The sequence below is a fragment of the Rhinoraja longicauda genome, chromosome 5 (genome assembly GCF_053455715.1).
Source record: "Rhinoraja longicauda isolate Sanriku21f chromosome 5, sRhiLon1.1, whole genome shotgun sequence".
Taxonomy (NCBI): Eukaryota; Metazoa; Chordata; class Chondrichthyes; order Rajiformes; family Arhynchobatidae; genus Rhinoraja; species Rhinoraja longicauda.
This window is the reverse complement of record NC_135957.1, coordinates 29,900,158-29,927,620: the sequence shown is the minus strand read 5'-3', so window position 1 is coordinate 29,927,620 and position 27,463 is coordinate 29,900,158.

Sequence of the window (27,463 nt, the reverse complement as noted above, 5' to 3'; positions counted from 1 at the left end):
CACAATGATGCAGTGCTGGCTCAAAGGGCCAAATGGCCTCCTCCTGCACCTATGTTTCTATGTTTCTTAGACTAAGATTAGGTATGTCAACAGATTATCTCTCGAACTTCTATATGTGTACACTACAATCTCCAAATAAGATCCAAACTACATAGACTTGGGGACATTTATTTTGTCTTTGCACTCTTATTGTTTTGTTTCTTTATATATAAACCATGTGGGTTTGTAGGTTAATTGGCCTCTTCAAGTTGCCACTCATGTGTGGGGAGTGAATGTGCAAGTGGGAGAACAGAACAAGTGTGAATGGGCTCGATGGTTGACGGACTTTCGTGGACCGAAGGGCTGAATCTATGCTGATTCTTCCAATCAATCAATCAATCAACTCATTGATTATTCCACCTTCAGGATTTTAGTGCGAATGTGGAACCGACAGAAATAATATTATTCAGAAAAGAGTACAAAGGAAGTAAGTAAACACGAAAATCAAGAAGCTCACAATTACACCACTGCCACTTGAAAAGAGGCTGGGTAGACAGCCTGTAATTATTACAAATTTGAAGATTGAAAGGAGAACTCATTAACTTGTGGAGAGTTACAAAATCCTTACAGGGTATCAGAGGCTGGATGCACAAAAGATATTTCCAGTGGGTCAGAAGACCAGAACCAAGGGTCACTACCTCAAATAAGGGGTAGGAAGTGTGGAACTGCGACACGGAGAAATGTTTTCGTTCGAGGAGTGGTGAATCTTTGGAGTTTTCTTCTGCCAAGGGCTGGGGAGGTTGAGTTGTGCTCCAGAAGCAGGAGAGTTGTTTCCACTGGTAGGGAAGTCTCAAAGGAGATGAGATACATGAACAAAATCAGGGAGCAGTCATGTAAAACCGAGGCACATAGGATTTCTCCTCACAGAGGGTAGCTAATCTCTGGAATTTTCTATCTTATGAAAGATCGGGTAAATTGAAACTCTGGGGGAACCGACAGGAAAGAGGAGTGGGAGCCTGAGGGAGATCAGCCTTGATAGTATCAGTTGGCAAGGCAGATGGCAGCTGGCCCTCTCCTGTTCCAACTTTCACTTGTCTGTGCATTGAGTTTTTTCAAAACTGAGTTCAAATGCTTTCAGAATAATGGGCTCAGGAAGATGATGCTGAAGTACATCAGTCGTGATCTAGGCGAATGGCAGAACAGTCTAGAAGGGACAAATTACATTCATCTACCCCCACATCTTCGGAACCCATGTTCAATGACTTCAGCTGAGAGCTTGATCCAAATAGTTTGAAAGGTCCACATGATATGGGTGATACAGACCTCCCAACATTTGATTTTACAAATTCAGAACTTTAATGTCCAAAATTCAGAATTTTATATCAAAATTCATAATATGGCGCGTAATGCAACTTTTCAGCAAAAAAAGTATGCACGCCAAATGCACGTACGCATTGCGCTACACTCATGTGTGAAAAACGATTATTATTTCCAACAATCTGTAGTTCTTGGACTAAATGTACAATGTCAGGCCTATCGTGAGTATATTCTGCTATTTATAGAAAGGTTAGTGAACAGAAATACTTTTTACAACACAAAGAAAAAATTGTTTTGTTGTGTTTTCTCTATTTTGCTTTTTCCTTACACAAAATGTATGACTAAGTTATGAAGAAAGAGTGTCATTTAAAAATGCACATACCTAATTTCATTGAAGACATACTTGTTCCAGTGATCTTCAACAGCAAATCACAACAGTCCATGTACCCCCCACCCCCCACTCCTCCCCACCCCCCCCCCCCACTACCCTCCCCACCCACCCCCCTCCCCCCACTCCCACTCCCGACTCCCCCCTACTCCCCTTCCTCCTTTCCCCCTCCCCCCCACTCGCGAGGCCGGGCCAGCGGCGAGGGGAGGCAGGGCCAGCGATTAGGCGAGGCCGGGCCAGCGGCGAGGGGAGGCCGGGCCAGCGGCGAGGGGAGGCCGGGCCAGCGGCGAGGTGAGTCGGGGCCAGCGACGAGGCGAGGCTGGGTCAGCGATGAGGCAAGTCGGGGCCAGCGGCAAGGGGAGGCCAGCGACAAGGTGAGACCGGGCTAGTGGCGAGGCGAGGCCTAGTCAGGGGCGAGGCGAGTCGGGGCCAACGGAAGAAAGCTGGCGGATTTCCGCCAAATTTGGAAGGGTTGGGAGGTCTGGTGATATTGCACATAATTTCCTAAATATTGACCCAGGTGAAAAAACCCTTACAAACTGAAGCACTGAAAGTATCAGGAAGGATGAGGAAGTCTTCCTTGATTAGTCTGCCCGACCCAATTTTAAGTGGAATAACACTAGTGTTCCTCACAACTAATAATTGTTGAATGACAAGCTAGTAAACGTCTGGCAAGAACTGCAGTATTTAGGTTGATACCATTTCCAATGATCCATCAGTGAGCTGTACCCAAAGTCATTCTTATTCTGGAGCTGCTCAACCGTCAGATTTTTCTGTGACATTTAAAGATAGCAACTGATGGATCTTCTCCTTATCCAGTTAGCCTTTCTAAAAGGTTATGGCTTTGGGCGGCCATTTGACTTATCAACAAAAGTTTGTTTTTTGTTTGGCTTTACTGATTTCATTAAATACCTAGAAGTCACATGATGACATGGTGTTGACAGAGTGACAACGGACCCGCTGGTGTTCAGAGGGTCAGAAATCCATACTATTGTCAGTAACTTTGAGCCGCTCTTCAACTTTAGGGATCAGACTTAAGGGCAGTTCCCAATTTGGCCGGGCTCACATGATTCATTTAGATTTGGTCTTGGGTTGAGTGAGCAGGGAGCATTTCTTTGCACCCCACACCCTTTCACCAGTGAGCCCCCCAAAAGCTGTATTGCTTCCAAAATTCTTCTTTGTTTCAGCCCCCGATAAATGTTCTCGTTTTGACGATAATATATGAGCAGATGTGAGAGACCAAACCATGTCCATCACCCGAGCAGCAATGAACCCTCCTGCCACATCTGATACTTGGACTATCTACAGCAGGCATCTCAAAGAGCGAGAGAGGTGTTGTAACTATTCTCTGTAAAATCTCACAGGTGCACTGGAAGGATAAGTGAACTTAGAGTCATAGAGAGCATGGAAACAGCAAGGTTGACAGGAAATGCTGGAGTAACTCAGTGGGACAGGCAGCATCTCTGGATAGAAGGAGGTCACTCATTCATTTTATCCAGAGATGCTGCCTGTCCCGCTGAGTTGCACCAGCATTTTGTGTCTAGCTTTGGTGTAGACCAGCATCTGCAGTTTCTTCCCACACAATAGCAAGGTTACCAGGCTGATAATTTTGAGGCTCTGATTGATGACTGAGATGCATGAGTTTCAACTACCATTATGTTTTGGAATTCAATAAAGGTAACAAATTCAGCATTGATGATACTGAAGAAAGTATTAGATTGTAAAAAAAAACCTCACCCAGTTCACTGTCGGCCTTTATGGAAGACAGTCTGCTACCCTTGCTTGGTCTGGGCAATATATGACTTAAAAGATGCTGCTCTGGGCTTGAGCCATAACTACACATTACCAAGTCACTCTGTTCAAGGGGAAGTTTGAGATTGGCTTTAATATTGACTTTGCTGCATGTGCCACCTTCTGTGAATTAATACATTTAAAAGAAACACATAGTAAGCATTCCAACAGTGAGATATCTACTTTGAGTTGGTTCTGCAGTTTGTGACATAGTTCAGCGACAGTCTCTAGGGTTACACTTTGAGGTATTTACAGGGAAACCTGTTTTTTAAAACACCGGACGAATGAACGAATTGATTCATCTTTGATAATCCATAACTACACTAAGATATAAAGACCAAATCCTTTAAATAATCAGAAGTCAGGCAGCATCTGTGAGAGAAATGATGGATCAAGTTGATGATCTTTCACCAGAACAGATAAAGGAGTCTGATGAATGGTCGACCCAAGGAACTTGCAGATGCTGATTTTTTTTTTCTCCACAGATGCTGCCTGAATTGTTGGATATACCAAGAGTTTTCTATTTTTATCACTATTTTCAGGCATTTGGAATATTTTGTATTAGATTTATTCCAAGCTGTTTTCTCCAATTATATACACATTCAGCCTTAAATATTAAAACTGGGGACTGCAACAGAATGATCTCACCCACACAAATTCCTTCATGCAATGTATATTTACTTGTCATGTCAGGGCATAATATAACTGTATAAATATTTTCACTTCCAGTGCCTTACTACTTACATTCTTGTTAACAATTCCCTCTGACATCAATTTCTTGGCATGCATTGCATTTTGTAACTACAACCTGTTTTTATATGCATACAAGTCCTGCATTGTTACTAGGCAGTAATATTCTTGTCTCGCTTTTATACATTGTAAGTTGTGTAATAAAGTCTGGTCATCTCACCAGGACCTCTGGATCATTAATATCGAGTTGCCCCTTGCAGTGATGTACTGTCGCGCAGTTATCTCTTTCGCACAGTTGATAACTTTCCTTCTCAGCCAAATATTCTCCTCACATTTCTTTGTAGCTGAGCTCCCAGGGATCTGCAAGCTTATTCAAGGAAATGAGTTTTCCCGAACAGGCTGCCTTGCCCACTTTAATAAACTCTTCACATCGTGGCAGGATTAACGGACTGACAAAATGTATACTGGTGAAACAGCTCCTTAACTGATTGAGAAGTATTAAAGGATTTATTTTACAGGCATGTTGTGATTGACTGCTGTTTCAGCAAACAAAACTGCATTCATGAGAGTTAGATCCTTTCAAATCATGTTTTCTTGCAGTTTCATAAACGAGTCACAAATTAAGAAGAAAAATGGACTATTCTGCTTTTAAAACTGCAAGAACAAAATGCATCCCCAAGTAATTGTTATTTGTAGTGTGCTGTCAAGTACTCAAAATGTAGACTATTTATCTGGAAGATGACAGATGGAATGGAAAATGTGGTCATAAGCAGAGAAGATAGTAGGCCTCACCATTGGAAAAAACTGTATAATGATTCACAAAACCAACTTAAGCTATCTACGTTTATAGGTGTTTGATAATCATACGTTCCCACATACTCACAAGTTAACTGCTGATTCATATTGTGGAGAGAATTACCCGTTTAGTCAAAGTCTAATTCAAAGGCTGTGATTCTCCAATTTAAAGAATCTAGCCGATAAAACAATGTCATGCTCCGTCATAATATTGCAAATGGAAAGTTAAACATATGTTACGTATCTATAGTCAATTGAATTGTATATTGTGTTATGAGTAATTGACACCACAGGTTTATAAAAGTGATCAGATTAAATAAAGAAGGCCAAGTTAATTCAGCCATATGAAACCAAGCAAGTGTTAGTAATCTTAGAGATTCAAATGATGGGATCAAATGAAAATGAACCTTTCTAGGGTTTATGCTACTTCTTGGATAGTTTCTTGTCTCAACGCACCCTTATCTTTAATGCGTCTCCTACAAAATTGATGTAATGTTCGTTAATGGTGCAGATATGGGTAATCTCATAATAGAATTTTTGCCATTCCACCAATCAATTCTGAACTCATGGTAGCTGGGAATAACTGAATGTTTTTTTTGTTCCGTGCCCAATACCTCTAGTTTGATCAGTGAAACTAGGTCATCTTTTCAAAGAAAGACACAAACTGCTGAAGTAACTCAGCGGGTCACGGCAGCATCTCTGGAGAATGTGGATAGGTGACATTTTGGGTCAGGATTCTTCTTCAGAAACAACCCAAAATGTCACCTATCCATGTTCTCGAGATGCTACCTGACCTGCAGAGTTACTCCAGCATTTTGTGTCTTTCTTTGGTAAACCAGCATGTGCAGTTCCTTTTAACTTAATCTTTTCAAATATTGGTTAACAAGAATGACAAAATGATCCATGCTTCACAATTTTCATAGGTTTGCAGTTTTTAAAATTGTATTACAAAGTTATAAAGCACAGTAAATAAAAGTAAATATTAATTTATTGATTGATATATAAATTAATATCTTATAATTGATCTTCACCAAAACTCCTCAAAATGGATTATATTGAATGTTCTTCATACAACTATCATTGTGAATTATCAACCTCAATTATCATTCAGTTTGGAATATCTGCCACTTCTTAATGGTTGAAGAAAAATAAACAAGTCGAATTTGGATGTAAGAGACTGAGTAATTCCCAAGATGTAATCCATAATTATTCAGAAATTTGAAGAAGTCTCCATCTTCCAAGAGAAATTATGTTCTAATCGACATTCCATTTCAAGATCTAGAATGTGGGTACTGAAGGTTGTCAATAGTCATTTTAAGTAATGGAGTCAATTTTTCTAATAGGAAAACTATTTATGGGGATGTATTACCAGGACGAATGGGTGGAGACCTGGCAGTCAATTTAGCTTCAGTTTAATGCAGGGTTTTTCATACACAGAGAGGAATTTGATCTCCATTGGCACATGACAATAATCTATTGAAGCCTTGGCATCCATACAGGAAGGAGGGGAAACTGTTCCTGCCCTCTTGCCTTCAGTTGCAGATGCCCCAATGCGTAATGTCAAGGGTTTCTCCACCTCCAGATGTGAAAGTCAATAAACATTCCACATCTCTGCTCAGTATTGTAAGGAAACTGCATTTCAGCTTAGTATCCCTAGGAAACTCTGTGGGACACTGAGGTGCACTGTTAAACTCCATCTAAAATTATGACTTTCATCTACATGTGAATGGAATAACACATGGAATTCTCCAATGCCCTTTCAAAAGCCTGGTCATTTATCAATGGTCTTAAAAATAACTTGAGGTATAGATTTATGACAAGGAGTGAGAGATTTAGACTGACCTTAAGGGTCCTTTCTGACCAGAGGGTGGCGAGTACCTGGATTACACTGTGGTGGAAGCAGAGATGCTGACAGCACTTAAGATGTTTCTAGACAAGCACTTAAACGCCTAGTCATGTAAGTTTGCAGCTTGAAGATGGGATCAATATGGTTGGATACCAACTGGTTGGCACGAACATGGTGGCCTGTTTCCGTGCACCATGGCTATACAAAGATTTCTCCAAGCTATTTCCTTCCATTTTCATTGTGAAATATGATCTGCGACATCCTTCCTGAATCATGGGTACCTCATTCATTATTCCCTGTTGAGGTTCAGGGAGGAGAATTACTCCCTCAGAGGAAACGCCCTCTCAGAGAGACTCTTCTCTCCCTGTTCTCCCTCTCTTGTCTCTGATCCAAAGTCCTTGAAGTGAAAATTGGCCTTCAACCCTGCACATATCTCGCTCCTGATGTCAAAAAATGTTATAAGGCGTCAAGCATTAACAACAGCACTAAACGCTAATTGAATCGAAAGAACAATTGGCAAAATGTAGCCTGCAACTAACTTGCAGCCTTTAACATATTGAATTGCAGACAGACTGGAGCAAGGAGGAGGGAGGAGGGGAGTGGGTGGCTGGCGACCTACTTCTGTCCCAATTCGAACATGCTTACAACTCAGTTACTTACCATCACATTCTACCGATAACACAAAGTGCTGGAGTGACTCAATGGGTCAGGTAGCATCTGAGGAGGAAATGGATATGTGATCTTCAGTATAGTTTATTTTCATGTGTACCAAGGTACAATGAAAAGCTTTTGTTGCGTGCTAACCAGTCAGCAGAAAGACAATACATGTTTACCTTCAAGCCATTTACAGTGTATAGATGCATGATACGGGAATAACGTTTAGTGCAAGGTAAAGCCAGTAAAGTCCGATCAAAGATAGTCCGAGGATCACCAATGAGGTAGAGAGTAGTTCAGGACTGCTCTCTAGTTGTGGTAGGATGATTCAATTGCCTGATAACAGCTGGGAAGAAACTGTCCCTGAATCTGGAGGTGTGCGTTTTCACACTTCTGTGATGTTTCGGTGGGGACCATTCTTCAGACAGAAAGATCTGACCCAAAATGTTGCCTATCCATTTCCTCTACAGATGCTGCCTAACCTGTAAAATTGATCCAAAGCTTTATGTTTTATTCAAAATGCCAGCATGTCATGTTTTACTCATGATTGCAACATCTGCATGTCCTTGTGTCATCATATTCTACCTACCCTGCAGTCTTCCAGTGGGGGTTTCTGTGCTAATGTGCTGTTCATGCTAGGGATGAGCATGGGGCACGATACTTTAGTTTAGTTTAGAGATACAGCAAGGAAACAGGCTGTTTGGCTCAGCGGGTTGGCGACGACCAGCGATCCCCGCATATTAACACTATCCGACACCGACTAGGGACAATTTTTACATTTACCAAGTCAATTAACCGTCTGAAGAAGGGTCTCGACCCAAAACGTCACCCATTCCTTCTCTCCCGAGATGCTGCCTGACCTGCTGAGTTACTCCAGCATTTTGTGAATAAATACCTTCGATTTGTACCAGCATCTGCAGTTATTTTCTTATACAATTAATCTACATACCTATTTATCGTTGGAGTGTGGGAGGAAACCGAAGATCTCGGATAAAACCCAAGTAGGTCACGGGGAGAAGATACAAACTCTGTGCAGACAGCACCCATAGTCGGGATTGAACCCAGGTCTCCGGCGCTGCATTCACTGTAAGGCAGCAATTCTACTGCTGTGCCACCGTGTCGTCCTTGAAACAAATCAACTGCACTGCATCCAAACAATCAGTGCTGAACAATGGAATTTGGCTGCAAAATTGGTGCCGGTTTTCAATTCTGCAATAGTTCACTTGTGAAAAGGAAAATACTTTTAACCTCATGTTTTTTAAAAAAATGGAGAATTGAGCTCCCTATCACTAGACTCTGCACATCTCCTTGAACTTTTGAACTCACATGATGGATTACTCATGACTGAACTTTCAGAGGTGGTGAGGTCTTTTTTCTAAACAACTTCTCTGTTTCCAAACCTTAGACGGGCACAGTCCATGCTTTGTTCTTTCGCAAATTCTTACAAATGAGAAACTTAGCTGGATTTAATTCCAACTCACACACCTGAAACAAATTACCAGAGAAAAACAAGATTTGTTAAATGGGCGTAACAATTGTGCATCTGGCTTTTACGTAACAGTGGAGATCAACCTGTAGTATAAGAAAATAACTGCAGATGCTGGTACAAATCGATTTATTCACAAAATGCTGGAGTAACTCAGCAGGTCAGGCAGCATCTCGGGAGAGAAGGAATGGGTGACGTTTCGGGTCGAGACCCTTCGTCTGAAGAAGGGTCTCGACCCGAAACGTCACCCATTCCTTCTCTCCCGAGATGCTGCCTGACCTGCTGAGTTACTCCAGCATTTTGTGAATAAGTGGAGATCAACCTTACCTTTCATGAGATCAATTCTGTTTATTCTCCACTGCACTGCCAAAATCAGTTGAGAAAAAAAATCATTGATAAATCATGTTTAAAGATAGCTCAAGGAAAGGTTAAATCCACCTAAAGTAATTTGTTGTCAGAGCAGGAATTACATTTTAACACACAAGAGCAGCGAGAATATTCAGTTCTGCAATCAAAGAATGTATATTGTTTTTAATCCAATTCAATTTTTGAACCTGATTAACCTTGCAGGTTTGCCTTCGTATATTGAAGTAAACAGTACCAATTTTGTTTTCTCTGATAGATTTGGTGGTGTTTTCCCACCCCTTATTTTTGCTGTTTCTTCGTATCCTATGCATCTTTTCCTTCTCCCTAGGAGAAGCAGCTGATTCTAACTGCAAAAGGTCAGCTAACACATGGTGGGCAGATTCTTGCATTCAAAACTTACTACAGGGAAAAAAAATCTGATTCCACAATTTCACGTAAGAAAATAATAATTCTAGTCACTTTCAATGCCTTCCCCTATTTGTTCTCAATAATACCCTGTACAAATATCAGAACAAAAGAAGTAAAAGAGTGGGCCCCTTAAGCTTTATTTTTTTGTATTCGGTGTTAGACAAGCATAGAGACGCAAGTCATGAGTGTTTAAAAATTCACTACGGAATAAGATTGTGGTTACTCTGAAGGTCAGCACATGAATCCACAATCTTATTGTCCACATCTAGGAAGGGGGGGGGGGAGGGGGGAGGGGGGGGGGAGTATACCCGGGAACCTCAGGGAATCTGTAATCGTGACCATCTTTAAGAAAGAAGAGAAATCCGACTGTGGTCGTTGTCAGGGTCTACCTCATTTGCTTCCTATTGGTGGACAAATAGGTGTTTCCCCAAATCCATACATACAGTGGAGATGATCTTCACTGCGTTACAAATCCAGGAACAATCCAGAGAGCAGGACCAGTAACTTCACCTGGCCATGTTTAACCTCACCCAAGCATTTAACTTCATTAATTGGGAGGGACTGTGGAACTCCCTCTTCAAATTCAGCTGCACCATTTTGTTTCTCCATGTTTGCTTCATGGACAATAAACAATAGACAATAGACAATAGACAATAGGTGCAGGAGGAGGCCATTTGGCCCTTCGAGCCAGCACCGCCATTCAATGTGATCATGGCTGATCATTCTCAATCAGTACCCCGTTCCTGCCTTCTTCCCATACCCCCTGACTCCACTATCCTTAAGAGCTCTATCTAGCTCTCTCTTGAATGCATTCAGAGAATTGGCCTCCACTGCCTTCTGAGGCAGAGAATTCCACAGATTTACACTCTCTGACTGAAAAAGTTTTTCCTCATCTCCGTTCTAAATAGCCTACCCCGTATTCTTAAACTGTGGCCCCTGGTTCTGGACTCCCCCAACATTGGGAACATGTTTCCTGTCTCTAACGTGTCCAACCCCTTAATAATCTTATATGTTTCGATAAGATCCCCTCTCATCCTTCTAAATTCCAGTGTATACAAGCCTAGCCGCTCCAGTCTTTCAACATATGACAATCCCGCCATTCCGGGAATTAACCTAGTAAACCTACGCTGCACGCCCTCAATCACAACAATATCCTTCCTCAAATTTGGAGATCAAAACTGCACACAGTACTCCAGGTGCAGTCTCACTAGGGCCCTGTACTACTGCAGAAGGACCTCTTTGGTCCTATACGCAACTCCTCTTGTTATGAATGCCAACATTCCATTGGCTTTCTTCACTTCCTGCTGTACCTGCATGCTTCCTTTCAGTGACTGATGCACTAGGACACCCAGATCTCGTTGGCATCCGAGCGCGGAAATAGACCCTTCGGCCCACCGAGTCTATGCCGACCAGCGATCCCCGCACACTAGCACTATCCTACATCCTAGGGACAATTTACAATTCTACTGAGGCCAATAAACTCACTAACATGTACGTCTTTGGAATGTGGGAGGAAACCGGAACACCCAGAGAAAAACCCATGTGGAACGTATAAACTCTACAGAAGTACCCGCAGTAAGGATCAAACCTGGTTCCCTAGCACTGTAAGACAGCAACTCTACCGCTGTGCCACCGTGCTGCCCTAAGGATATTATGGATCCTATGGATTTCTAAGGGTCCCTAAGGATCCTAGGGATCTTTGGTATCACACTGTGGACTGCTAATCACAGCACTGACTCACCACTTTCTGACATTCAATCCTCATTCCAACTCCCAACACCGTTTCTCTCCCCCACCCCAATATCCTCACAATCTGTGGGTCTCAGCTCTGTCTGTGAACTTGCATTATCCAATCTCATAGTTAAGAATGTGTAGGAAAAAAACTGCAGATGCGGGTTTATACCGAAGGTTGACACAAAAAGCTGGAGAAACACGGCAGGTCAGGCAACATCTCTGGAGAAAAGGAATAGGTGAAGTTTCAGGTCTGATCCAGAACTGGGTCAGGTCAGGTCTGAAGAAGCATTCCGACCTGAAACGTCACCCATTCCTTTTCAGAGATCCTGCCTGAGCCGCTGAATTACTCCAGCATTTTGTGTCCTTCAAAGGTAGGAATATTACATTTGAAAAAAGTGGGTGCCTCACTATCCAATAGCCACACATATGAGAGTCTAAAGAAGTATCCCAACTTGAAATGTTACCTATCCATGTCCTCCAGAGATGCTGCCTGACCCGCTGAGATACTCCAGCATTTTGTATTTTGTTTTATCCATATGTCAGACTTCCAGCCTGTTGATTGAAAACAATTCCTTCCATACAGCCTCTCTGTCATAATGTCCCTCAAATTATTCTGAAGCTTGTGCTGTATCTTGTTTTGAAGTCTTAATTACGATGCATGTTTCTTGCAGGTTTAATCTGATGCAGGCTGGAAGATTTCACCGTGCATGGCTGGAAATTGTAGGTACAGGTGCTTTCTGAGCAGCACTATTCTGAAAAGTTCAACAATAACAACAACAGAGCTTTATTTGTCATTCGGTACCAAGGTACCGAACGAAATTACATAGCAGTCACACACAAAAAAGAACACAAGACACACAACCCCAACACAAACGTCCATCACAGTGACTCCAAACACCCCCTCACCGCGATGGAGGCAACAAAACTTCCACTCTCCTCCCCACGCCCCCGGACAGACAGCTCGTCCCCGACCGACCCGCACAGTCCCCGCAAGGGGATGGAAGTCCCCGCGGCCGAGTCGCACCGGGCGCTGAGACGTCTCATGGCCGAACCGGGCGATGGAAGGCCCCGCGACCGAGCCGTGCGCAGCTAAGTCCCGCGGCCGAGCCGCGCCGGGCGATGTTAGGCCCCGCGGCCGAGCCGCACCGGGCGATGGAAGGCCCTGCGGCCAAGCCGCACCGGGCGATGTTAAGTCCAGCGGCCGAGCCGCACCAGCGATGAAAAGTCCCGCGGCCGAGCCGCGCCGGGCGATGTTAGGCCCCGCGGCCCGGGCACTGTTAAGTCCAGCGGCCGAGCCGCACCAGCGATGTTAGGCCCTGCAGCCGAGCTGCACTGGGCGATGGAAGGCCCCGCGGCCAAGCCGCACCAGGCACTGTTAAGTCCAGCGGCCGAGCCGCGCCGGGCGATGTTAAGTCCAGCGGCCGAGCCGCACCGGGCGATGTTAAGTCCAGCGGCCGAGCCGCACCGGGCACTGTTAAGTCCAGCGGCCGAGCCGCGCCGGGCGATGTTAAGTCCAGCGGCCGAGCCGCACCGGGCAATGGAAGGCCCCGCGGCCGAGCCGCACCCCGCGCCGTGAGGAAGAGACCTAAAAGAGAAAGGTTTCCCCCGTCCCCCCACCCACACCATCACCCCCCCACCCACACCACCACCCCCCACACATACACAACCAAAAAAAAACAAAAAAACATCCCAACACCGACACACAACCAAAAAAAAAAGGAAAAAAGACGAACAGACTGCTAGCGAGCCGCAGCCGTTAGGCGCTGCCACTTTCTCAGAGAGATGAAGGTCTTTTGTGGAAAATATTAAAATATTGCGTTCTACATGTGAATAATTTTCATGTCCTATTTTGCACCATTACTATATTACAATTCTTATACCCAATCACAAATGTTATCAGTCAGTTTGATGGCAGTTGCAGAATGGTTGGAAATGTTTTTAGTCTTGCTTGCTGCACCCCTTTTTATAATGAAAACCACTGCTGGAGCAAAGAATCTTATAGCAGGGATGGGGACCATTTGGTCCATTGTGTCTTGCTGATTCTTTATAGTGCGTCTAAAATTATTCCCAGCCCCAGCTTTCTTCCCACAACTTCATAATTTCTTTCCTTTCAATTAAATACCCAGTCTTTGTTTTTTTTAACCTAGGTCTGGCCTGTAAGAGACTCCAGACCTACCAAAGTGTTTGGGTCTGAATCGCAGTCTGAAATGAGTTAACAGGCCATTCAGTTCAGGGGTTGATCAGTAATGGAAAACAGTGGCTGCCTAGCCAGCGATGTCATGTAGCTGTGAATGAACAGATATATTAAAGAAAACCTTCTCAATGAAAGGGAATTAGACAGAAATTGAGAGAGGAAGTTCCAAAGAGATCTCGACAGGGTGGAAGGAAAGAAAATCTTTTAATTTGTGGAAAAATCTAGAACGAGGATTCACTCATTTCTCTGCCCCAGATAATGTAAGGCTTCTGTTCCTGAGAATTGTCCAGAGTTGATTTCTCCGGAAGTCAGAACCATCCATTTTTTTAATAGCCACTCATATTGTATTGCTCCAGTACACTTACTACGATTCTTTCATTTTGTTGAATAATGACCTTAACACTAACCATAATTAAACTAACTGAATATGTACTGTGTCCAGTCATTAATGAAAACCATGAAACATTTTATTATTTTTTTAAGTTTGAAAAATGCTTTAAAATATACAGGAGGATTTGTGTTAAGTCGGATTTCATCACATCAGGTCATTTATAGCCTCTCGATTATAAATCTGGAGCTTCCGGATTTAAGGAGTTACCTATTTAAGGCAGGGAACAGACCAGTTCTTTCCTCTCAGAGGGTAGCAAGTTCTTGGCACTCTCTTCCTCATTAGGCAGTAGAAGCAGAGCCTTTCAATATGATTAAGACATAGGTGAAGAGATTCTTGCTAAGCAAGAAGATGAAAGGTCAACATGGGTAGATGAGAATATGGGATTGAGATCAAATCAACCATGACCTTTTTAAATTACTAAGCAGCCTCACGAAAGCAAATGGTCTAATTCATATGTCCTGCTCCTAATTCATATGTCCGTTCATCAGATAATCTTCAGATGCTGGAGAACAGGGGAATATGATAGAATTTCTTTACAAAAATGCCATTACAAAATTTGATGGTTGAATTGCCTCCTCCTTCCAATATTCTGAATGTGATTTGGGCAATGATAATTTACCTGATTAGATATTATTTTGGGAAGACACGAGTGTAGAAATAAACATTAACAAGGAGTGGCACGATGGCACAGCGGTAGAGTTGCTGCCTTACAGTGCCAGAGACCCGGGTTCAATCCCGACTACAGGTGCTGCCTGTACGGAGTTTGCACGTTCTCCCTGTCACCACATGGGCTTTCTCCGGGAGCTCTGGTTTCCTCCCACATTTCAAAAAAGTAGAGGTTTGCAGGTTAGTTGGCTTCGGCAAAAATTGTCCCTGGTGTGTAAGATAGTGTTAGTGTGTGGGGATCCCTGGTCGGTGTGGACTCGGTGGGCCAAAGGGCCTGTTTCCGTGCTGTATCTTTAAACGAAAGCAAACTAAAAACTAAGTTGTGAAGACAAAGGTACAGCAAGCACAAGCATTTGTGATGTGTCTCATTTTCTTAGTATTTACTGTAATTTTGCTTTCCTATCACCCTTTACATTTTTTTGCAAGATTTAATTAGAGATATACATTCACTCCATTAAAAAATTGAGGCATTCGGGCCTTGTGGTGTGCTTCTTTTCTGGCCTTTCCCAGTCTGAAATCTCTCATGAATTGTTCGCCATTCAGTAGAATGCGTTCTTCATAGAGTGTGTGATTAGTACAGCCCAGTCGGTCCGGTGAGTGGAGGTGGATAATTGCTAACAGTCAGCAATTAACATTGGAGGACAATGGTCCCATTAAATAAGCACTTTGCACAAAGTGCCTCACCGTGTACATAAATAGAATCAAAGCCACACAAATCCTAGTTAACGAAGGATTGAAGACTTACATTAGTTTTTGCTCATCACCCTCACATAACTGATCCGCAGCTCAGATAATAATAAAGACTAAGTATGCGCATTTCCATTTGGCATGTGTACCTTCTAACAGATGGCATATTCATTGAACCTTATTAAATGAGATTGAATTCCAGAAGGCTTGCTGACAGATGACTGAGACTTCAATCAAATAACAGTCATGTACACTTCTAATGAACAAATATTTCTTTATAATTGTACATTTTCTTCTCCTGTCAGTAGCTGGGGAACAGAGAATAAATTAGCGGAGTAGCAAATATTAAAATGAAGGCTGACATAAGATAATTACACAGTAATGAATGAGCATCATAAAATGAGATTAAAATGTTATTCAAGTCTCATTTATCAGGCTGATGACATATTCAGGCAAACATCAATGCTAGCCATACTGTATGTGCCAAAGGATTTTTACTCCTCCTACACTCTTCCCTCCGTGGCCCAGGGATTGCAGTGGTTAGGTAGAGAAAAAAAACTCTTGCTGCTTGTGGGGAGGATCCAGGGTAAAGGGATGCAGCTGTAAAATTACAGCCAGGCAACTCCAAAGTCAAGTCAGGAAGCTGTTAAACACGAACGTACTAAGGGTGTCTGAAGAAGGGTTTCTACCCAAAACGTCACCCATTCCTTCTCTCCCGAGATGCTGCCTGTCCCGCTGAGTTACTCCAGCTTTTTGTGTCTATCTTCGGTTTAAACCAGCATCTGCAGTTCCTTCTTACACATACATACTAGAAATCCACCACTGGCTTCCGCAAAAGAATGGACGCAGAAAACGAATCACAGAGGACATGTTTTATTGTTCACCATGCAACTGAATTGAGGTGAAAATTTTGATTGTTGACTGTGTTTTTATTGACTTGTTCACAGGATGGGTCTACCTCTCGCAAGGCCAGCGTTTACTGCCGGTCCTTAATTACCCTGAGATGAGTGTCTGGGACAGTGTGAGGTGGACAAATGCAAAAGAATGAAAGGGGGGGGGGGGGGGCGGCAGGGTAGAGTTGCTGCCTTGCAGCACTTGCAGACCCGGGTTCCATCCCGACTACAGGTGCTGTCTGTATGGAGTTTGGATGTTCTCCCCGTGACCACATGGGTTTCTCCAAGATCTTTGGTTTCCTCCCACACTCCAAGATGTAGTTTGTAGGTTAATAGGCTTGGTATAAGTGTAAATGGTCCCTAATATGTGTAGGACGGTGTTAATGTGCGGGGATCGCAGGTCGGTGCGGACTCAGTTGGCCGAAGGGCCTGTTTTTACGCTCTGTATTTCTAAACTAAATTAAACTATCTATAATCGAGTATTTATCACGGCCTCAGGCCTTGCAATCTGAGAAGTACTTTGGAGAGAGGTTGCTATAGTGGAAAGGGAAAACAAATTGGATGATTTGACAAAAGCCAGAACCAATCAGGGGGAAAATGACAATAAGGGAAGAAGTGTGAAAATCAGGTTATGGGGAAGAGAACGTAATCAAGGAGGAGGAGGTAGTCAAGTGTAGGATAAGGCAGAAGATCGGGAGGAAGGTAGAGCGATTAAGGGAGTGGTGTACAGTCAAATCTGGGTTGGGCCAAAGTCTTCAAGACTGTTGTGGAAACGGAGGCAGCAAGTCTGATTGCAATTGCTCAACTGTTGGACATGGGTGGAAATATCAAAGACTGGACGGCATAGCCTTGAGGTGAGAGGGGCAAAATTTAAAGGAGATGCATGGGGTGATTTTTTTACACAGAGGCTGGTGGGTGTCTGGAACGCACTGCCAGGGGTGGTGGTGGTAGAGACAGGTGCATTAATGGCTTTTAAGAGGCTTTTGGGAATACGTATGGAATGGGGAGGATATGGATCATGTGAAGGTGGAGGAATTTAGTTTAACCTGGCATCGTGTGTGGCACCAACGTTGTGGGCCGAAGGGCCTGTTCCTATGCTCCACTGTTCTATGTTCTATGAATCAGATCAGTGTCAAGATCAACACAGACGTTTTATTTAGACATCAGCAGAACAGTCTAAAAATGGGTCTCATAAATGTATCTACAGAACCAAAGCCTACACAAAACTGGCAAAGACTGCCCAGTGCTAAATTGGTACATTCAGCATCTATTTTATGTCCAAAAGCCAAGTGTGGGACACGCCAGCTCCTACTAAACAGAACGGGGAGAAATGTGCCGGCAGTTAGATCACACCACAGCTGCCTGCTATTCCTCTACAAAACACATTGAAACATTCATCTCCAGCATTATAATTGCACACTGCTTGGTGTTGTAAGAAGATTTTTGACAAGTAATACTGATGTTAATTAATCAGTGAAGTATATAAAAAGCAGAGCCCATCTCAGCAGCTTGGGGGGATGGCTGCAGTAATTGATGTTTTAATCTACAGTCAATGGAAATGTGTGTCGCTGTGAGCAAATTAACAACATTTATACATTATGATTATAAACTCACTCCTTTTGACTTTTGCACAATATTGGTAACGCAATTAAATCTCAGGAAACATTGGCAAGAAGCACGATTGACTGGACGAGATGTGAACTACCCCATACACTATTCTACACCCCCCTATCCACATCACCCCTCCAACACCCACAACCAAAACTCTACCCCACCCACAGGAGGATGAGGGGTAATCTTATAGAGGTGGATAAGATCATGAGACGAATAAATAAGGTAAATCCCCAGAGGCTTGTACCCAGAGGAGGTGAATTTGGAACCAGAGGACATGGGTTTAAGGTGAGGGGAGAAAGATTTAACAGGAACTTACGGGGCAACTTTTATGCACAAAGAGTGGTAGCTATTTCAAACAAACTGCTGGAGGAGGTAGTTGAGAAAGGTACTATCACAATGTTTAAGACATTTAGACAGGTACATGGAAAGGTCAGGTTTAGAGGGATATGGGCCAAATGCAGGCACGTGGGATGAGGGGAGATGAGGCATGTTGGTCGGCATGAGCAAGTTGGGCCGAAGGGCCTGCTTCCACGCCATGTGACTCTATGACTCAATGACTAACATGGATAGGTGATGTTTTGGATCAGGGCCCTTCTTGAAAGAATGACATACTGTATTTAGTTCCTTCAGGAATAAAAACAGAAATTACTGCAGACACTCAAAAAGTCAGGCAGTATCTGTGGAAGCAAAACAGAGTTAACATGTCAGGCCAAAGTCCTTTCGTAGAATCTATAGACAATGTCACTGAGGTACAACCAAAGACCCGTTGGGCAGTCCAAAGGTGATAGTGAGAAGGAAGGCGATGTTTGTTAAGATCAGTAATGGTGTACCCATAAATTTAGGGGTTGGGAGGACTGGGAGGGTAAAAATAAGCATCGTAACAAGGCAAATGTGGTATAAAAAAAGACATAAAGTGCTGGAGGAACTCAGCAGGTCAGGCAGCATCTCATGGATAGGTGACATTTCAGGTCAGGAGCCTTCTTCAGAGTATCTATATATATATATGAATATAAACATGTCTTACTCTACTTGGCATTTTAGATTTACCTGCTGAGTTCCTCCAGCACTTTGTGTTTTGGTCATATTTTGGTTTGTTATTCTGGACGTTGGTCTGAAAATGACTTTGGAATCTGATCATGGAACCATAAAACGGCTCACATGTCCTCACAGGTTAACTGGAGCAGACTCTCTCCTTCTTCTCCTCTCTTGCTCTTTTCACCATCGAGGGCAAGCACTTTAAAGTTCCACCCCTTCTAATCCTTTCATGGTAAGGGGATCCCAGATAATATTGGGGAATTTGAAATCCGATCGGTCTTACTCTCTGTCATTTCCCTACATTTGTGCTTCTCTATCTTCTGCAGACTGTGGGAATTCCCATGGTATGATCCCAGCAAGCCAATCATCCCTTTTTTTAGTTTTAAACTCATCTGACCTCAGATTTCCTTGACCAGTAATGCAATGCCCCTTCCTCTTCACATCTTAAATCATGCTTGAACCTTCTACACCCTGGAAGTTGAACTGTCAATCTTTTCAACAATATCTAGGTGTACTCTGAATTGCTTATCACTGCGCTCAAGCTCCATAATGTCTGAATCCTGTTGTAAACTATGCAAAAACATATGACTTTTGAGGGCAGCACGGTGGCGCAGCAGTAGAGTTGCCGCCTTACAGCGCTTGCAGCGCCAGACAACGATCCTGACTACGGGTGTTGTCTGTACAGATTTTGTACGTTCTCCCTGTGGGTTTTCTCCGATATCTTCAGTTTCCTCCCACAGTTCAAAGACGTACAGGTTAATTGGCTTGGTATAAGTGTAAATTGTCCCCAGTGTGTGTAGGATAGTGTTAATGTGCGGGGATCGTTGTTCGATACGAACTCGGTGGGCCAAAGGGCCTGTTTCCGCGTTGTATCTCTAAACTAAACTAAACTAAACTAACATGGAAATGGCCCATCAGACCTGCCTCATTATTCTTGGACACGGGCAATCCATTCATTCAGTCAGGGACACAACCTGATCTACACACCTCATCAGATGTGTTCTCATTGATTTTTCACCTGGTTATCTTGCAGGGATGAAAGGTCATGGCTGAGTCACAATCTAAGTTACATTGTAGATTGTATGCATCGAAAGACCTCGACCCCCGAGACATAAAAATGCTCCTGATTTTTCTTCCATTTATTTTAATGGGCAGTAAATGTCAGGTTCACAAGCACAGCAGCAAAAGATCGTCGTACTCCTGTAAACAGGTTGTTAAGTGATGATATACACTGCTATATCAACTGACGTGAGTTACAATATTGTCCCTTACTCTGCCAGACAAAGCAATTCAATCTTCATTTGGTGGCAGAAGCTGACTAGCGAGTGGTATGCCTTAAATGAGGCAATTTTAACACTGTTCGCCCAGCAGAAAGTGGACCAGCTTAACATCTAAAATCGGTGAGAAATCCAGTTTAGGAATTTCAACTTGCTCCACTAATGTTCACACAAAAGCTGCAGATACTTCAGTGGGTCAGGCAGCATCTCTGGAGAAAAAGGATGAGTGATGTTTCGGGTCGGGAATTGTACACTGCAAGGGCCAGGAAGCGAGTGGGTAATATCATCTCTGATCCCTCTCACCCTGGCCACAAACTCTTTGAAGCACTTCCCTCTGGAAGGCGACTCCGGACTGTCAAAGCCACCACAGCCAGACATAAAAACAGCTTTTTTCCACGAGCAGTAGCTCTACTCAACAACCAAAAGTCTGTAGCCTCCTTTTGCTCTGGTATTTTATTTCATTCTACACATGTTTAAATTATAATGTTTTATTCTTAATTGTTTACTGTATTTTGTGTTGTTACTTGCGAGCAAAGCACCAAGGCAAATTCCTTGTATGTATACATACTTGGCTAGTAAAATGTATTCAATTCAATTCAAATCAATTCTTCTGCCTGACCCGCTGAGTTAGTCCTACACTTTGTGTCTAGCTTTGGTATAAACCAGTATATTTGTTTCTACAGCTGCAAGTTGGGTGTCCGAGATTCATCTGGACCCTTCTTCAATATTAACTGGCTGTTTGAACAGGGAACACACTCCCTGCCCCTCTCCCAGATGAAAACCCTGAGAAGTTGAATGCGCCAGCTGAGACATGGGTAGGGAAATATTTACAGATTTTTTAGATTTAGAGATACAGCGCGGAAACAGGCCCTTCGGCCCACCAGGTCCGCGCCGCCCAGCAATCCCCGCACATTAACACTATCCTACACACACTAGGGACAATTTTTTACATTTTTAATTAACCCAGCCAATTAACCTACATACCTGTGCGTCTTTGGAGTGTGGGAGGAAACCGAAGACCTCGGAGAAAACCCACGCAGGTCACGGGGAGAACGTACAAACTCCGTACAGACGGTGCCCGTAGTCAGGATCGAACCTGAGTCTCCGGCGCTGCATTCGCTGTAAGGCAGCAACTCTACCGCTGCGCCAACGTGCCGCCTTTAAGCCAATTCCACATGGAAAACTAAACCTTCCCCTGCCGCCAGTGAGCTGGCCCCAGATAGTGATCCATGGTCCATTTGGCCTTTTAATGTGACCTAATGTTTAATAGCTATATTTTTTAAACAACTCCCATCGTATTCCAGATAGTAAAGAAATTAGTTTTAACTGAGGTCTCAACTAAAGGATCTGGCCATACCCAGAAGGTTAAAGCCTGTTCTTGCATATGTAATGGACAACCTTCACGTGTCTCTGCTTTAAGAACTTGTGGCACAGTGGAACAGGTTTGGAACTAGCAGGTAATTTTGTAGACAATAGACAATAGACAATAGATGCAGGAGGAGGCCATTCGGCCCTTCGAGTCAGCACCGCCATTCAATGTGATCATGGCTGATCATTCTCAATCAGTACCCCGTTCCTGCCTTCTCCCCATACCCCCTGACTCCGCTATCCTTAAGAGCTCTATCCAGCTCTCTCTTGAATGCATTCAGAGAATTGGCCTCCACTGCCTTCTGAGGCAGAAAATTCCACAGATTCACAACTCTCTGACTGAAAACGTTTTTCCTCATCTCAGTTCTAAATGGCCTACCCCTAATTCTTAAACTGTGGCCCCGTGTTCTGGACTCCCCCAACATTGGGAACATGTTTCCTGCCTCTAACGTGTCCAACCCCCTAATAATCTTATACGTTTCGATAAGATCTCCTCTCATCCTTCTAAATTCCAGTGTATACAAGACTAGTCGCTCCAGTCTTTCAACATATGACAGTCCCGCCATTCCAGGAATTAACCTAGTAAACCTACGCTGCATGCCCTTAATAGCAAGAATATCCTGCCTCAAATTTGGAGACCAAAACTGCACACAGTACTCCAGGTGCGGTCTCATTAGGGCCCTGTACAACTGCAGAAGGACCTCTTTGCTCCTATACTCAACTTGTATGTGGTCCATCCCATATAATGTACGATTGAATAATCTGACAAGCATGATGCATTGTCCATGAGAATACGAATCCCCTGCGCTTACAAACAAAAGTGACCCTGGACCATGCACATCCAACTTCTGCATATACTTAAGTGAATTATAATTTTTTTTAGACCAATGCCTTAGTTTAAATTGGTGCCTTGTTAATGTATTCTCACACCTTTATATTTGGAACTGTACTATTGAGGTCTTTATTTCAACAAGTGAAGTTAAACATAAGGTTCCATGAAAAGTCTTGCATTCTAAGACTCTTGGGAGCAAGGTATATGAATAGAAAGGTCTTTTATTCAAAAGAAATTGCTGACACGGAAGTTTTTTTTCTGTAAATTAAGTCACACCAAATAAATGCAGAGAGTTTGTAACAGAGGAGACATTTGACTACGGCATGAGACATTCAGAAGACAGGGATGATTTATAATCCAACACACAATCACCCCACTGCAGTTGACCTATATGTTTACATAATGGCTGTAAAATAATTTGCAAGCCTTTCTGTTTTCTGAAAATAACCTAAGGATGATTCATGGCAAAGCAAGTAATATTGCTTTGTCTTTATCCAAGATCTTTTTTTTTAACCTCATTTATAACACCAGAGGTGAAATTGGATTGCATGGCTGTTTGGAACGGGTGCAGGGAGCAGGCGGGCCCAGACAAGAAGCAATGTTGCATTGTAGGCCTTCTTCTGATAAGATCATCAGACATTTGCATCCCCAGGGAAATCTTCTTGCAAAATTAGCCCCTTACAGTTGGATTGATGCCTGGCCTATGTTGACCTTCAAGTAGGTCCTGGGAGTAGGGAATAGGAGGATTGGCTGATCTGGGCAAAAACATGGTAACGAGGGATGGGGTGATCAACAATGAAATCAAAAGGACCAAAAAGCTGGAGTAATTCAGCGCGCCAGGCAGCATCTCTGGAGAGACGGTATTTATTCACAAAAGCAAAGAGTGGGGATAAATGGGTCCCTTTCGGAATGGCAGGCAGTGACCAGTGGGGTACCGCAAGGTTCGGTGCTGGGACCCCAGCTATTTACGATATACATTAATGACTTAGACGAAGGGATTAAAAGTACCATTAGCAAATTTGCGATGATACTAAGTTGGGGGGTAGTGTGAATTGTGAGGAAGATGCAATAAGGCTGCAGGGTGACTTGGACAGGTTGTGTGAGTGGGCGGATACATGGCAGATGCAGTTTAATGTAGATAAGTGTGAGGTTATTCACTTTGGAAGTAAGAATAGAAAGGCAGATTATTATCTGAATGGTGTCAAGTTAGGAGGAGGGGGAGTTCAACGAGATCTGGGTGTCCTAGTGCATCAGTCAATGAAAGGAAGCATGCAGGTACAGCAGGCAGTGAAGAAAGCCAATGGAATGTTGGCCTTCGTAACAAGAGGAGTTGAGTATAGGAGCAAAGAGGTCCTTCTACAGTTGTACCGGGCCCTGGTGAGACCGCACCTGGAGTACTGTGTGCAGTTTTGGTCTCCAAATTTGAGGAAGGATATTCTTGCTATGGAGGGCGTGCAGCGTAGGTTCACTAGGTTAATTCCCGGAATGGCGGGACTGTCGTATGTTGAAAGGCTGGAGCGATTGGGCTTGTATACACTGGAATTTAGAAGGATGAGGGGGGATCTTATTGAAACATATAAGATAATTAGAGGATTGGACACATTAGAGGCAGATAACATGTTCCCAATGTTGGGGGAGTCCAGAACAAGGGGCCACAGTTTAAGAATAAGGGGTAGGCCATTTAGAACGGAGATGAGGAAGAACTTTTTCAGTCAGAGAGTGGTGAAGGTGTGGAATTCTCTGCCTCAGAAGGCAGTGGAGGCCAGTTCGTTGGATGCTTTCAAGAGAGAGCTGGATAGAGCTCTTAAGGATAGCGGAGTGAGGGGGTATGGGGAGAAGGCAGGAACGGAGTACTGATTGAGAGTGATCAGCCATGATCGTATTGAATGGCGGTGCTGGCTCGAAGGGCTGAATGGCCTACTCCTGCACCGATTGTCTATTGTCTATTGTCTATCTTGGCTAATATTGACCCCTCTCTCTGACCATTGAAAAATGGGTTATTGTCTATTTAGTCTAGTTTAGTTTAGAGATACAGTGCGGAAACAGGCCCTTCGGCACACCGGGTCCGCACCGACCAGCGATCCCCGCACATTAACACTATCTGATACCCACTAGGGACAATTTTTACATTTACCAAGCCAATTAACCTACAAACCTGTACGTCTTTGGAGTGTGTGAGGAAACCGAAGATCTCGGAGAAAACCCACACAGGTCACAGGGGGAACGTACAAACTCCGTACAGACAGCACCCACAGTCGGGATCGCACCTGGGTGTCCGGCGCTGCATTTGCTGTAAGGCAGCAACTCTACCGCTGCGCCACCGTGACCGCCCTATTGTTACTTGCAGAAGTTTGCTTTGCACAAATGAGCTGCCTCATTTGTCGCGACAGCACCTCAAAAGTATTTCATAGCTTGGAAAATATTTGGGGTTATTCTGAAAGGAGCATGACAAGTATTATATATATATGCAAGTCTTGTTAATGGTCTTCAATGAAGTCATTCCATTGGCATTGACCACCATGATCATCCTTTTCTCTGTGAAGACTTCTGTCCCTAATTCCAACGTTTTCACCTGCTAATGCACTCATTATATTTTTGAACCTGTATTTTAAAGTCACCTACAGTATGTGGACCCATTTTCTCCTAATCCGTCCTACTGAACATCTTCACATCCTTTAACTTTCTACAGAAAAAAACCCCCAGCCAGCCCAATATCCCTTTCTAATAGGTTTTTGACTACATTACACAAGGTCATTTTTGTATTTTGTCCATTTCTTTAACATCCTTTTTATTGTGCTGTGGGCAGAACTGTGCATGATTTTCTGTGCAGTTTGACCAAGATTTCAAAAAATTAATGCTACCTTGCCTTCGGGAACACCAACCGATTTGTCTACATCAGTGGTGTCCAAACATTTTTCAAAGAGGGCCAGATTTGATAATGTGAAAATACCCAAGGGCCAATGCCCCCCCCCCCCCCCCCCCCCGGACCTTTAACTAATGCTCTTCCCCCCCCCCCGGACCTCGCGTCTGACAATCCGCAGATCGGGCAGCGCTGACCGCCGGGAGGTGTAGTCAGTGTAGTCGCCGTCGCCTCTCCCGCTGGGGGGTGGGGGGATGCTGCACCCGCCTGACTGATGGGAAAGCGCCTGCCAATGAGCGTGTGGGGTGAGGAGAGCTCAGCTGCTGCTCCCCCCCCCCCGCACGCCCTCAACCCCGCCGCCGGGAAGTGTAGTCACCGTCGCCTCTCCCGCTCGGGGCGGAGGGGGGGGAGTCGGGCAGCGATGACCGCCGGGAGGTGTAGTCGCCCTCTCCCCTGCCGTCTCCCCTCTCTCTCCCCCTCCCCCTACCTTCATTCTGTTAGACAGTGCTGGCGGGCCATAAATAATAATTTTTAAGACGGAAGCTGCGGGCCGTATAAAATCTGACCTCGGGCCGCGATTGGCACCCGGGCCGGACTTTGGACATGTCTGGTCTACATGAAACATTTGTTTCATTTATTGTCTACATTTGTCTACATGGAAAGCATTTTATCAGGATACATTCACAGCTTGGTTTGGGAACACCTCCATCCAAGACCGCAAGAAATTGCAGCAAATTGTGGACGCAGCCCAGACCATCACACAAACCAACCTCCCTTCTATTGACTCCATTTATACCTCACGCTGCCTCGGCAAGTCCTGCAGCATAATCAAGGACAAATCACACCCTGGCCATCCTCCCCTCCCCCATCAGGCAAAAGGTATAGAAGTGTGAAAACGCACACCTCCAGATTCAGGGACAGTTTCTTGCCAGCTGTTATCAGGCAAACTAAATCATCCAACAATAGTCAATAGTCAATAGTCGTTTATTTGTTACATACACATAAATGTGTAGTAAAATGAAACATTACCCGCAGTTGAACAATAAGACCAATAAGATTAATCAATAAAAATGCAATAACACATACAATCACAACTAACACCAAACAAAAAGAAACATCCATCACAGTGAGTCTCCTCCAGTCCCTCCTCACTGTGATGGAAGGCCAGAATGTCTTTTTCTCTTCCCTGCCGTCTTGTCCCGCGGTCAGGCTGTTGGAGTTGCCACGTCGGGGCGGTCGGGGCTCCCGATATTGAAGCCCCCGCTGGGCGGTGAAAAAAAAATCCCGCGGCCTATTTCAGGCCGCGCCGGATGGTGAAAGGTCCGTGGCGGGCCGACCCAAGCCCCGCGATTTGGGACGGGCGAACACGTTGCCTCTGCCGCTGCCGGAGCTCCCGATGTCGGCCCCCATCCAGGGGCCTGCGGGCTTCCGATGTCCACGCGGCCCGCGCCGGAGCCTCCGGAGACGAGTCGCAGCCGTTCCCGCAGCATTCGCAGGCAGCCAGCGCCGCAGGTGGTGAGTCCGGACCGCGGGCTCTGCGAACCAGAGACCCAGGTGGTCCCAGGTGCATGGCCGGTGGTAGGCCGCAACGGGAACGGAGACACGGCACAGAACAAAGGTCGCGTCTCCGTTCTGGAGAGAGAATGTTACAGTTACAGTTCCCGTTCCCTCCCACCCCCCCCCCCCAAAACATAACATACAACACTACATCATATTAACACTACAATTGAGACAAAAACAACAAAAAACACAAAAGACAGACGGACTGCAGGCAAGCCGCAGCTGCGACGGCAGCGCTGGCTCCTTACCAGAGAGTAGTGCTGAACTACTATCTATCACTTTGGTGACTCTCGGACTATCCTTGATCAGACGTTGCTGGATTTACCTTGCACTAAATGTTATTCCCTTATTGTGTATCGATACACTGCAAATGGCTCCATTTTAATCATGTATTGTCTTTCTGCTGACCGGATAGCACGCAACGAAAGCTTTTCACTGTACCTCGGTACACGTGATAATAAACTAAACTGAAACTGATGACTATTAAGGGGGAACATGGGGTTGATTTGTCAGAGTCAAAATTTGAAAGAGAGGTATTAGGAAAGAATTTGTGAAACATTAAGGTAGCATTGAATTTGAATGATAGTATGGAACGAGACAGTGAACAATTACACTAACTGCCCCTGATTCAA